Source organism: Vicugna pacos, chromosome X (assembly GCF_048564905.1).
Source record: "Vicugna pacos chromosome X, VicPac4, whole genome shotgun sequence".
In the NCBI taxonomy this organism is placed as follows: Eukaryota; Metazoa; Chordata; class Mammalia; order Artiodactyla; family Camelidae; genus Vicugna; species Vicugna pacos.
In genome coordinates this window covers 53,464,800-53,479,860 of record NC_133023.1, presented here as the reverse complement: position 1 = coordinate 53,479,860, position 15,061 = coordinate 53,464,800, and positions in this window count along the sequence as shown.

Genomic DNA, 15,061 nt, shown 5'->3' with positions numbered 1-15,061 from the left:
CAAAATAAAAATAGCAACAATATATTCAATTATGTATGCTCATATATATCTTATGTATGTAAATATGTGGTTATGTATGTGTATGTGTAAGTGAAATAAATGACAGTAATGATATAAGGAAAAAAAGAGAGGAATTAGGAATATTTTGTTATTACAAGATACTTGCACTACCCATGAAGTGATATACTGTGATTTGAAAGTGGATTTGTATCAGTTTATTTTTTTAATTAATTAATTTATTTTGACTGGGAGAGGTATTTACTTACTTAATGGAGGTACTGAGGATTGAACCCAGGACCTTGTGCACACTAGGCATGCACTCTACCACTGAACTATATCCACTTCCTTAAAAAATTTTTAAAAAGACTTTATCATTTTAGAGCACTTTGAAATTCACAGCAAAGTTAAAAGGAAAGTACAGAGATTTCCATATACTCACTGCCTGCAACTTGCATAGCCTCCTCCATTATCAGCATCCCCCATTAGAGTGGTAGGTACATTTGTTAAACTGATGAACCTACCTTGACCCAAAATAATCACCGAAAGTCTATAATTTACCTTATAGGTATAGTTACATATATTCATCATTATTATATCATATTTTCACTGACCTAAAAATTCTCTGTGCTCTGCTTATTCATCCCTATCTCCTTCCTATAATCAATCACTTATTAGTTCCAAGAGTTTTTAAAATATATATTGTAAACTCTAGTGCAACCACCAGGAAAAGTAAAAACAAGAAGTATATATGATAGGCTAAGAAAGGAGAGAAAATATAATCATATAAAGTACTCAATTGAAACCACAAAAAGCTGAGTGATATCAGCAAGATGGCACACTAGAAAGTCTTCTGCTCTATCTCCCCATCAGCAGCAATAATTTAACAGCCACCTATGGCCAAAAATGACTTTGTGGGAACTTTGGGATCCAGGTAGGAGATTGGGAAACCACATTTGAGCCCAAGACCCAGGAGAGCTGTTTTGAGAATGCAGACCTGTGTCCAGGTGACAGACTCACTGACCATGATCCAGCTACAGATCCAGATATGGGCTCGTCCCCTAGTGGACTTGGCTACAGACTCATTTGGCCTTAGTTCTGACATCAGTACTATCTGCCAAGGGACTTGAAGGGAGTCATGCTGCCTTGTGCCTTGCCTAACAGGCCCACCAACCTTGGTCCTGGCTGGAGACCCCAAAATGGCTCAAACTCATATTAGCTGCCATCTTGCTCACCCAGAGCCTGAGTGGAAGACTTTTCCATACACATCCCCAGAGGTAGGCCTACTAACTTCAGTCTGACTGCAGATCTTGAAGCAGCCCTGTAACTCCACTCCCCACAGTCTGGGAGTCAACTTGCCCTCCCAGGGACCTGGAAGGAGATGCACCCATCTGTGCTCCACCAGGAGGCAGGCCTGCTGATCTTGGTCTAGTTACAGAGCCTGAAGTGGCCCTGTGACTCAGATCCAGCCATGGTTGAGGAACAGTTTTGCTCATGCAGGATCCCAGAGGGAAACACACTCTTCTGTGCCCCCAAAGGTAGGCTCACTGACCTGAGTCTGACTGTCCATCCCGAAGCACCACTGTGACCTAGCTCCAGTCCTGCTCAGCTGCAGTGCAAGGGAAGCCTGCCACCAGGAACCTGGCAGGAGGCATGCCTGTTCATGCCCCTGGAGGCAAGCCTACAGACCTGGTCCCAGCTGTGGACCCTCTGACTCAGTTCCAGCTCCTATTAGCTGCAGCTTAGAGCCAATTCTGTCCACCCAGAAAATGCTTAGTGACCTGTCAGGAGCCTTCCCAGATACTCAATGGGAGCCACACTCATCTACACACCTGGTAACAGATCTGCCAGGGGGACCCAGAAGCAGACTCTTCTCCCAGTGCCAGCTCAGCTGACCAAGGTCTTGGATGCAGTCCTGTATACCCAGGGACCAGATAGAATTTATGACCGCCCAAGTCCCTGGTAACAGATGTGAAAACTGTGGCCCTCAATGAGGACTCAGCAGCAGCCACATGACTCAGTTCCAAACCTCTGGGATTGCTTTTCTGCAATTCCAGAGAAAATATCATCATCCTGGATACATGTCAAGAGGTTTTTACCTGCTGAAACCAGTCTATGAAGGTTGGGAGAAGTGTTTATGCTTTCAAATGCACAGATGTCAATACAAGTCTACATGGATCATGAAGAATCAAGCAAACATAGCACCAACAAAGGAAATGAATAAAGCTCTAGTAACTAACCCAAAGAAGTGGGACCCAAAGAAAAATCAACCAAAAGAAGATATTATGAGACAAATTATTATCAAATTCTCAAAAGTTAAAGACAAAGAGAGAAATTTGAAAGCAGAAAGAGAAAAATGACCTAAGCGAGATTTATCCTAGATAGGCAAGGTTTGTTCAACATTTGAAAATCAGTTAATGTAATCCATCACATCAATAGGCTAAAGAAGAAAAAGCAAATGATCATATCAATACATGAAAAAAAAGCATTTGGCAAAATCCAACACTTATTTATGAATAAAAGCTCAGAAAGTTAAGAATAGAGGGAAATGTTTGCAATTTGATAAAGAACATATACAGAAGACCTATAGTTAACATATATAATGGTGAGAAACTTGAAACTTTCCCACTAAGATCAAGAATAAGGGAAGGATGTTCCTCTCACCACTCATTTTCAACATTGTACTGGAAGTTCTATCTAATACAATAAGACAAGAAAAGGAAATAAAAGGCATACACATTGGTAAGGGAGACATAAAACTGTCTTTGTTCACAGTTTGAATCACAGATGAAATGATTGTCTATGTAGAAAATCTGAAAGACTTGACAAAACCTCATGGAAGTAATAACTGATTATAGCAAATTTGGAGTATAGAAGTTTAACATTTTATAAAGCCAATCATTTTCCTATATACCAAAAATGAACAAGTGAAATTTAAGATTAAAAATACATTAACATTTACATTAGCACAAAAATTGAAATATTTATAGATCTAACAAAATATGTATGAGATCTATATGAAGAACACTCTAGAAAAGATATCAAAGAAGAACTAAATAAATGGAAAAACATTTCTTGTTCATAGATAAGAAGTCTCAATATTGTCAAGATACCAGTTCTCCCCAACTTGATCTATGGATTAATAGCAATCCCAATAAAAATTCCAGCAAGTTATTTTGTGGATATTGACAAAATGATTCTAAAATTCATATTGAGAGGTAAAATAACCAACTCGATACTGAAGAAGAACAAAGTTGGAGGACTGGTACTACCTGACTTCAAGACTTACTATAAAGCTACAATTATCAAAATAGTGTAGTATTTGTGAAAGAATACACAGTAGGTCAATGGAACAGAACAGAGGATGCAAAAGTAGAAGCACATAAATATAGTCAACTGATCTTTGTCAAAGGAGTAAAGGGAATACAATGGAGCAAAGACAGGATGTTCAACAAATTATGCTGGAACAACTGGATATCCAAAAAAAAAAAAAGGCACAAACTTTACACCCTTCACAAAAATTAACTCAAAATGGATCATAGGCCTAAATGCAAAATGCGTAATTATAAAACTCACATAAGACAATATAGAACAAAACCTAAATCACCTTGGGTATGGCCATAAGATTTTAGACAAAATACCAAAGGCACAATCCGTAAAGAAACAATTGATAAGCTGGGCTTAATTAAAATGATAAACTTCTGTTTTGTGAAAAACAACATCAAGAGAGTGAGAAGACAAGCCATGGACTGGCAGAAAATATTTTCAAAAGACACATCTGTTTCAAAATTTGTAGATACTGACAGGCATATGCAGAATAGATAAACAAGATTATGCTGTATAGCACAGGGAAATATATACAAGATCTTGTGGTAGCTCACAGCGAAAAAAAGTGACAATGAATATATGTATGTTTATGTATAATTGAAAATTTGTGTTCTATACTGGAATTTGACACAACATTGTGAAATGACTATAACTCAATAAAAAATGTTAAAAATGGAAAAGAAAAAAGACATATCTATTAAAGGACTATCATTTGAAGAGAGCAAATATATGTATGTATATGCATGACTGGGATATTGTGCTGTACACCAGAGAAAGACACATTGTAATTGACTGTACTTCAATTTAAAAAAAAAAGAACTATCATTTGAAATATACTCCCAAGAAACCTTTTGAAACTCTTAAAAATCAACAATAAGAAAACAAACAACCCTATTAAAAAGTCATAAAGCCTGAACAGACACATGATATATAAATAGCAAGTAAGCTTATGAAAAGATATTCAGCATCATATGTCATGAGCAAACTATGAATTAAAACAACGAGCTATTACTACCCATCTATTAGAATGGTAAACATCTTAATGCTGACAACATCAAAAGCTGATAAAGATGTGGAGCAACATGAACTCTCCTTCATTGCTATTTGGAATGCAAAATGGTATAGCCACTTTGGAAGACAGTTTGGTAGGTTTTTTTTTTATAAAACTAAACATATACTTACCATATGATCCAATAATTGCATATTTACTCAAAGTAATTGAAAATTTATGTTCACACAAAAACTTGAACACAGATGTTTATAGCAACTTTATTCATAATTTCCAAAACTTAGAAGCAACCAAGTTGTCCTTCAGTAGGTAAATGTATAAATAAGCTGTAGTATATTCAGAGAGTGGAATATTATTTAGCACTAAGAGGAAATGAGCTATTAAACCATAAAAAATGCAAGAAAATGCATATTACTAAGTAAAGAAACCCATGTTAAAGGCTATATAAATTGTATAATTCCATCTATATGACATTCTGGAAAAGGCAAAATTATAGAAGCAGTAAAAAAAAAAATTAGTGGCTGCCAAGAGCTAGAGGAAGTGAGGGATGACTAGGCAGAACACAGACAATTTATAGGGCAGTAAAACTATTCTGTGTGTTACTATAATGGCAGATATATGTTATTATATATTTCTCTAAACCTATAAAATGTACAACAAGAGTGAACCCTAAAGTAAACTATGGACTTTGAGTGATAATGATGTGTCAATGTAGATTCATTGATTGAAGCAAATCCCACTGTGATGTAGGATGTTGATGGTAGGGGAGGTTGTGTGTGTGTTGGGATGGGGGATATATCTGAACTTTTTGTACTTTCCAATCAGTTTGGAAACTACTCTAAATAAACTAAAACTACACTTTAAAAGTTTATTAATTTAAAAATGTTAACATACAGCAAAACAGATTTTTGGTGTACATTTCTGTGAATTTTGAATATTTGTATGACCACCACCTCAATCAGGAACCAGATCAATTCTGTCTTAAAAAAAACTCCCTCACACTGTCCTTTTGTACTGATAAATACTAATCTTTTCTCCATCACTATAGTTTTGTCTTCTCAAGAATTTCATAAAAATGGATCATGCAATATTTAACCTTTTGAGATTGGTTTCTTTCACTCAGCATAACTACCTCTGATGTATTAATAGGGTACTCATAGTTTGCTATGTCTTATTGCTGAGTGTCATGAATATGGATGTATCAAAATTTAGCCATTCACCTGTTGAAGGACATTTGGATTGTTTTCCACTTTCTGGCTATTTTGGATATTGTTGCTATGAACATTGCTGTACAGATTTTTGAGTAGATGTGTTTTCAGTTCTCCAGGGAAAATATTCAGAGATGGGGTTACTGGGTGTTATAGACTGAATATTTGTGTCCCTCCCCAAATTCATATGTTGAAATCTAATCCTCAGTGTGGTGGTATTTGGAAATGGGACCTGTGGGAGGTGATTTAGGTCAAGAGGGAGGAACCCTCATAATGAGACTAATGCCTTTATAAAAGAGACCCTAGGGAGCTCCCTTGTCCCTTCAGCTATGTGAGGATACAGCAAGAAGATAGCCATCTATGAATTGGGAAGTGGGCCTTCACCAGGCACTGAATCTTTTGGCACCTTGGTCTTAGATTTCCCAACCTCTAGACTGTGAGAAATAAATGCTTGTTGTTTAAACCACCCAGTCTCTGGTATTTTTGTTAGAGCAGCCCAAACAGACTAAGACATTGGGTTATATGGAAAGCACATGTTTAACTTTGTAAGAAACTGCCACACTGTTTTTCAGAGTGACAGTATCATTTTGCATTCCCACCAGCAATGTATGTTCATCTCTCTGCATCCTTGCTAGTACTAAGTATTGTATATATATGAAATTAAAATTTTAGCCATTCTAATAGGTGTATTTTTTAAATTTGTTTTTCATCATGTTTTTAATTTACTTTTCTCTAAAGATGTTGACTATCATCTTTGTTCTTGATTATCTTTCATATATCCTCTTTGGTTAGTCTTTTAAAGATTTTTTGATTGGGTTGTTTTCTTACAGTTGGGTTTTGAGGATTTGTTATATATTCTAGATATGAGAGATTTGGTGTATATGCAGTTTGAAAATATTTTTGTGAATTTGTCTTTTTATTCTTTTCATAGTGCTTTTGTGGAGCAAAAATTTTTAACTTAGATAAAATCTAACTTATCAACCTTCCCCTTTATGGATCATAGTTTGGTGTCATGTTTGAAAATTCTTTGTTTAACCCCAGGTCACAAAGGTTTTCTCCTATATTTTCTTCTAAAAATTTTATTGTTTAACTTTTGCATTTAGGCCTATGATGCATTTTGAATTAATTTTTCTGTTAGGTGTGAAGTTTAGGTTGAGGTACTTTTATAGCACATGGGATATACAATTATTTCAGCATCACTTGTTGAAAAGATCCTTCCTCCATTAAACTGCCTTTGCACCCTTGTCAAACATCAATTGCCCTAAGCTAGAAGCTTAGGTTATTAATTTTAAATCATTCTTCTTTTCTGATGTGTGCATTCAATGCTAAAGTTTTCCTTCTAAACACGTTTGCTGCATTCTGCAAATTTTTATAAGTTTTATTTTCATATTGATTTAGTTCAATATATTTCAAAATTCCTTTTGAGACTTCTTTATAAGTATGTTGTTCAATCTCTAAATATGTTGGTATTTTCCAGCTATCTTCCTGTTATTGATTGCTAGTTAAATTCCTTTGTGATTTGAGAGCCTACTTTGTATGATCTCTATCAGTTTGAATATATTAAGGTGCATTTTATGGTCCATAATGAGGTCTAGCTTGCTGAATGTTCCATATGAGCTTGAGAAGAATGTATATTCTGCTGTTTTAAGAAATATTCCAGAGATGTCAATTATGTCCAGTTGATTGATGGTGCTGTTCAGTTCAACTATATCCTTACTGATTTTCTGCCTGCTTGATCGATCTATTACTAAAAGATGTCTGTTGAAGTCTGAAACTATAATAGTGGATTCATCTATTTTTCCTTGACAGTCTGTCTGTTTTTGCTTTACATATTTTGATACTCTGTTGCTAAATGTATACACATTAAAGATTCTTATATATTCTTGGAGAATTGACTCCTTTATCATTATGTAATACACCTCTTTCTCCTTGATAATTTTCCTTGCTCTGCAGTCTGCTTTGCCTGGAATAAATAAACTACTCCAAATTTCTTTTGATTAGTGTTAGCATGGTATATGTTTCCTCATCTATCTACTTTAAATACATCACTGTCTTTATATTTAGAGTGCATTTCTTGTAGATAAAATATAGTTTGGTCTTGTTTTTTAATCCACTTTGTCAGTCTTTGCTTTTTAATTGGTATATTTATACCATTTACATTGAAAGTGATTAATTATAGAGTTGAATTAATATCTACCATATTTATAACTTTTTATTCATTGTACTTTTTCCTTGTTTATTTTTCCCCTCTTTCTTTGTCTTCTCCTGTTTTAATTGAGCATTTCTTATTATTCTATTTTGTCTCTTCTCTTAGCACATCAATTATACAGTTGACTCTTGGACAACTCGATGGCTAGGGGTGCCAACCCTCTGCACAATCAAAAATACAAGTATAACTTTACCATTGGCCCTCCATATCCATGGCTCCACACCTGTGGATTTAACCAATTGTGGATCATGTAGAACTGTAGTATGTATTTATTTTTAAAAATCCATGTATAAGTGGACGTACACAGTTCAAACCCATGTTGTTCAAGGGTCAGTTGTACTTCTTTCTTAAAAAAATTACTGAGTGCTTTAAGGTTTGCTATATACATTTATAACTAATCTAAGTTACCTTCAAATAACACTATAACACTTCACAGGTAGTGTAGTTACCTTGTAACACAGTATTCTTAGATCCTCCTTCTTATCCCTTATATCATTGCTGTCATTCATTTCACTTATCCATAAACTATAATCAATTAATATATTGTTACTATTATTATTTCATTTTACTTTATTTTTGGGGGTAAGAACATTTAACATGAGGTTTACCTTCTCAAAATAGGTGTACAATACATTATTGTTGACTGTAGTTACAGCACATCTTCAGAGCTTATTCATATTACTTAACTGAACTCTATGCTTGTTGATTAGTAACTCCTCATTTTCTCTTTCCCTCCAGCCTCTGGTAACCACCATTCCACCTTTTGATTCTATGAATTTGACTATTTTAGATACCTTACATAAGTGGAATCATGCAGTATTTGTCTTTCTGTAACTGGCTTATTTCACTATGCATAATGTCTTTAAGGTTCATTCACAATATTATATATTGCAGAATTTCCTTCTTTTTAAAAGCCAAATAGTATTCCATTGTATGTATATACTACATTTTCTTTATTCATTCACTTGTTGATGGACATTTAGGTAGTTTCCACATCTTGGCTATTGTGAATAATTCTGCAGTAATCATGGGAGTGCTAATATTTCTTCAAGACACTAATTTCAATTCTTTTGGATAAACACCAGAAGTGGTAATTCTATTTTTAATTTTTTTGAGGAGCCTCAATATTGTTTTCCATAGAGACTGCACCATTTTGCATTTCTAGGAATGTGTAGGAACAGTGTACAAGGGTTCCAGTTTCTCCATATCCTTGCCAACACTTGCTGTCTTAGTTTTTGTTTTTTTGATAATGCTCATCCTGACAGTCATGAGGTGATATTGTGGTTTTGATTTGCATTTCCCTGATGATTAGTGGATGTCGAGCATTTTAAAATATATTTCTAAGCCATTTGCATATCTTTTTAGGATAAATTTCTATTCAAGTCCTTAGCCTATGTTTTAATTGGGTTATTAGATTTTGTGGGGTGTTTTTGTTTTTTTTTTGCTATTGAGTTGTAAGAGTTCTATATATATATATGTAAAATAGCCTTTTCCCCCCATTTTTCAGCTTTATTAGGTTTAATTGTCACAATTTGACTACATATATGCAATATATTGCATATAAATACATATATACACATTATACAGCACACATTATTTAAAATTTACATATCTGTACTGTTCATTGTTTCTAAGAACATTTAGAGCTTTAGCTTTTAAACTTACATAGTTATTAAAGAAATAAAGTGAACCACAAAATAAGAATTAATTCAAAAATATATACACACCCTGATATTAACAGCAACATTATTTATAATTGCTAAGATATGGAAGCATTCAAAGTGCACATCAATGGATAAAGATAATGCAGCACATATATGTAATAGAATACAACTCACCCATAAGAAAGAAAGACATTTTGCCATTTGTGACCCTTCATTCATTTTGTTTTTTCACTTCAAAACCCAGAATTGTATAATTGGCATAAACATTTCTATTGCATCAAAACAGCAAAATGCCTAGAAATAAATTTAACTAGGGAGTTTACCTATACTCTAAAAACTGTAAAACATTGATAAAGGAAATTGAAGATGATACAAAGAAATGGAAAGATATCTTGTGTTCTTGGATTGGAAGAATCAACACATCAAAATGGCCACACTATACCCAAAACAGTCTACAGATCCAATGCAATCCCTGTCAAAATACAACATTCTTCAAAGAACTAGAACAAAGAATTCCAAAATTTATATAGGACCATAAAAGACCCTGAACTGCCAAAGCAATCTTTTGTGGGTCTTTTTTTTTCTCTCTTTCTTCTTTGTGTTCTCTTATCTTATGGTTTGATGACTAGAGAAGTTCCTTTAACATTTGTTGTAAAGCTGGTTTGCTGGTGCTGAATTCTTTAAGCTTTTGTTTATTTGTGAAGCTTTTGATTTCTCCATCAAATCTCAACAAGAGCTTTGCTGGATAGAGTATTTTTGGTTTTAAGTTTTTCCTTCTAATCACTTTAAATATATTGTGCCACTCCCTTCTGGCCTGTAGAGTTTCTGCTGAAAAATCAACTGATAACCTTATGGGAGTTCCCTTGTATGTTATTTGCTGCTTTTATCTTGCTAACTTTAATATTTTCTCCTTATCCTTAATTTTGCTCAATTTGATGACTACGTGCCTTGGTATGTTCCTCTTTGGGTTGATCCTGTGTGGAACTCTCTGTGCTTCCTGGACTTGGATGACTGTTTCCTTCCCCAAGTTGGGGAAGTTTTTGGTTATTGTCTCTCAAAAATTTTTCTCATGTCCTTTCTCTCTTTCTCCTCTTTCTGGGACCCCTATAATGGGAATATTAGTGCACTTCATGTTGTCCCAGAGTTCTCTTAAACTATCCTTATTTCTTTTCATTCTTTTTTCTTTTTTTCTGATCTGTAGCAGTGATTTCCACTAATCTGTCTTCTAGCTGACTGATCCGTTCTTCTGCCTCATTTAGTTTATTCTTGATTCCTTCTAGTGTGTTATTCATTTCAGTGATTTTATTCTTCAACTCTGTTTGGATATTCTTTATATTTCCCAATCCTTTGCTAAAAACTTCACTCTGTAGTCCTCTTGAGTTCTCTGAACAACTTGACCATCATTACTATAAACTCTTTCTCAGATAAATTGCCTATCTCTTCATCACTTGTTTCTTCTATTGGGATTTTATCTTGTGCCTTGGTCTGGCAGATATTTCTCTGCTGCCTTATATTTTTTACCTTTCTAGTTTTATTTTTAAGTAGGTTAGTTACATTTCTCAATCTTGGAGAGGTGATCCTCTGTGGAGGATGTCCTATGTGTCCCAGCAGTACACTCCTCCCTTGTCACCTAAGAGCCAGGGTCCAGCTGGTCCCAGTGTAGAGTCTGGCCTGTGTTTGTGGATTCCTTTGGCAGGCTTTGAGATTGTTGTTTTCTTATTTCTGGATCTACTCCTTATTGAATGACCCTGAACTAGGGGCTTATGCAGGTTTCCTGGCAGGAGGAGCTGGTGCCTGCCCACTGCTGTGTGAAGCTTGCTCCTGGACCTCTGGTGGGTAGGGCTGTGTCTAGAGGCCTTTGTGGCTTAGAAAGATTGCTGGTGGGTGGTGCTGTGTTCCCACACAGTATATGTTTGCCCTGAGGCTTCCCTACAGGCTGTTGGGTGGGGCTAGGTCTTGGTGCTAATGATTGAATCAAGATGTCAGCCTCCAGGAAAGTTCATGTAGATGAGCACTCCCAGAATGTCTGCCAGGAGCATTTATGTCACCTGAGTGAACTGCAGCTGTCCCTTACATTGCAAGGAGACCTTCCAAAGCCAGCAGGCAGGTCTGGCTCAGGTTCCTATGAAACCACTGTCTCTGTCCTTGGACTTGGCACACATGAGAGTCTGTGTATGCTTCCCAAGAAATGGAGATTAGCCTCATCAAATATACGGTTGTACGGTTGCAAATATTTTCTTTCATTCCATAGGGTGCATTTTCACTGTTTTCCCCCCAACACTCTTAATTTATTCCTCTAGCTCCTCTTTCTCCTTTGGTAACCATAAGTTTGTTTTGTATGTCTCTGAGTTTCTTTCTGTTTTGTGTATAGATTCATTTCTAGTATTTTTTATTAAAATTTTTATTGAGTTATAGTCAGTTTACAATGTTGTGTCAATTTCTGGTGTAGTATTTTTTATATATAAGTGATATCATATATTTGTCTTTCTCTGTTTGGCTTGCTTTGCTCAGGATGATAATCTCTAAGTCCATCGATGTTGCTATAAATGGCAATATTTTATTCTTTTTTTTTGACCAAAGACTATTCCATTGTATATGACTTTCACTCTTTTGATGGTTTCCTTTGACATACAGAAGCTTTTTAGCTTGATGTAATCTACTTATTTATTTTTGTCTTTGCTACCTGTGCTTTTGGTGTCATACCCATGAAATCATTGCCAAGACTTACACCATGAAGATCTTCCCCTATATTTTCTTCTAGAGTTTTACTGTTTCAGATCTTAAGTGTAAGCTTTTAATCTATTTTGAGTTGATTATTGTGTATGGTGTGAGATAAGGGCCCAATTTCATTTTTTTGCATATGGATGTCCAATTTTCAAAACACAATATACTGAAGACACTATCCTTTCCCTATTGTTTATTCTTGGCACCCTTGTCAAAAATCAGTTGGCAAAATATGCATGGATTTATTTCTGGGCTCTCTATTCTGTTCTATTGGTCTATGTGTCTGTTACTATTACTATTTTGAAGAAACAGTTATCTATTACATCAATTAAGAAGAAAAATCAATTAATGTAGCCACTGTATAAAACAGTATGACAGTTTCAGGAAAAAAAACTAACTAAAAATAGAACTACCATATGACCTGGCAATTACACTCGTGGGTATATAACTGAAAAAACAAAAAACACTAGTTTGAAAAGTTACATGAACCCTGATGTTCATAGCAGTATTATTTACAATTGCCATGATATGGAAGCAACCTAAGTATTCGTCAATAGATGAATGGATAAATAAGATGTATATATACACAATGGAATACTACTCAGCCATAAAAAGCAATGATATTTTGCCAATTGCAGCAACATGGATTGACTTGGCAGGTATTATACTAAGTGAAATAATTCAGACAGAGAAGGACAAATACTGTATGATATCACTTATGTAGAATTTGAGAAATACAACAAACTAGTGAATATAACAAAAGAAGAAGCAGACTCACAGATATAAAGAACAACTTAGTGATTACCAGTGGAAGAGGGAGGGGGAGGGGCAAAATAGGGGTAAGGGATTAAGAGGTACAAACTACTAGGTATAAAATAAGCTACAAGGATATATTGTACAACACAGGGAATATAGTCAATATTTTATAATAGTACAAATAAAGGAGAAGGGCCAAGATGGCAGGGTAGAAGGATGCTCTTAGCTCACTCTCTCCCACGAATATACCAAGACTGACATCCATGGACCCACCCATCCACTCAAAACACCTGCTGAACTTTGACAGAACATTGTTGCCTTCAAAAGACAAAATAGGCCACCAATCTGGTAAGAGAAAAGGAAAGAAGAAGGAAGAAAGAGGAAAATTGTATGGGACTGGTCCCTTGGGGAGTGAGCAGCAAAGGAGGTATAATGCTTGCTGGCCCCCCCCCTCCAATGGAGAGACAAGTGGGATGGATGCGGAACCTCCAAGCCTCGGATCTTTATGGAATAACCTTTGACAGACAGAACTAAGTTAAATGGACACATAGGGTCCCCATGACCCCAGCCCTAGATATAACTCTCAGGGGTGAAATGGGACAGATTCCCCAAGCCAGGTGGAGGACTCAAGCTGACTATACAGAGGCAACCTCGGGGGACTGCAGTGTGCTGTGTGCTGTTGCTGGGAGGGTATACTGAGCAGAATAGCCTGGGCTCCCCATAAAATACAAAAAAGAAAAAAGCAAAGCAACACTACTTATGTGCCCTGGGGGGAAGGGTGCTGTACCCTTTGTCTCCTCCTACCCATGGCACCATTACTGGTGCATTCTTGGGAGAAGAGAGGTGGGGCTCAGCCAAAGCCACCATGTCCTTCAGTGTGCAGCTCCCAGGCAGAGGCAGGGTCAAAACCTGATTCTATACCTAGTGGCTCCACAACCTCATAGGCAGGACTGAGGTTTTTTTTACAGTCCCTGGCAGAGAGGTGCCTCTGTGAACTCATATCTCTAGGACAAACAAACAAGGAGAGGAGTTCTGACACAGAGCAGGGGTGAGGGCTGGAGCAGCTGTTTCCTCCAGGCCTGCCTATGGATTGTGGACCTGACACAGTGTGAGAAGCAGCACTGGACAGGGGAGCAACTTGCCCAACTACCATGCAGGAGCGTGGTGCCCAGATGCAGCATTGGGAGGGGGCATCACCTGCCTGCTTACCAGTACTGGGAGCAGCACATTCGAGAGGAGTGACCAGAGGGACTCTGGAACCAGTGAGTGGGGTTCACACTGCAGGATGAGGGTAGGAAAGGTGACAAAAAGGAGGCCCTGCTCAATAGCAAGGGCAGGCTCTGGCCACCAGAACACTGGCTGCACCCCCCAACCAAAGGGATAACAGGCAAAAGGCACAGAAGGAAGACTTGGCAACCAACCATCACTTAAGAAGGACCTCTGAACAAAATAATTAAGAGTGCAGTCTCCATAGGAACACATACACTTTCTTTTCTTTTTAAATTTTTAATTAAAATTTTTAATCTTTGTATTTTTAATCCCTTTTAAAACTTTCTTTTAGAATATTTTTATTAATTTTTAAAAATTTGTCTCAATTTCATTTTTATTTCCCTATTTTGACCTTCTGTTATTGATTATACTCTGTTTTCTACTTTTTAATATTTCTAATATTCTTTTAAATTTTTAAAAAATTTCTCTCAATTTGATTTTTTATTTCTCTTTGTTTTGTTCTTCTGTTATTGATTATACTGTTTTCAAAACTTTTTTCTTCTTTTAAATTTTTTTTAGTTTTATTTCCTCATCTGATTTAGATAAATAAATAAGTAAACCCCTTCAGAACCACAGTAGCTAAATGATACTCCATAATCCATAGGGCCAGAGAGATATAAGTAAAATGAATAAGCAGAGGAACCACTCCCAATTAAAAGAACAAGAGAAATCCCCTGAAAGAACGATCAATGAAATAGACCTTGATAGTCTACTAGATAATAATTTCAAAAAAGGAGTGATCCTACTACTGAAGGAACTAAAAGAGATTGTGAACAGAGACAGAGAGTAGGTCAAAAAGGAAACTGAAAGTATAATGAGGAGCCAATTAAAATTGGAAAACTCATTTGCTGAGATGGGAGCTGAGCTAAAGGCTGTAAAAAGTAAGCTAGATAATGCA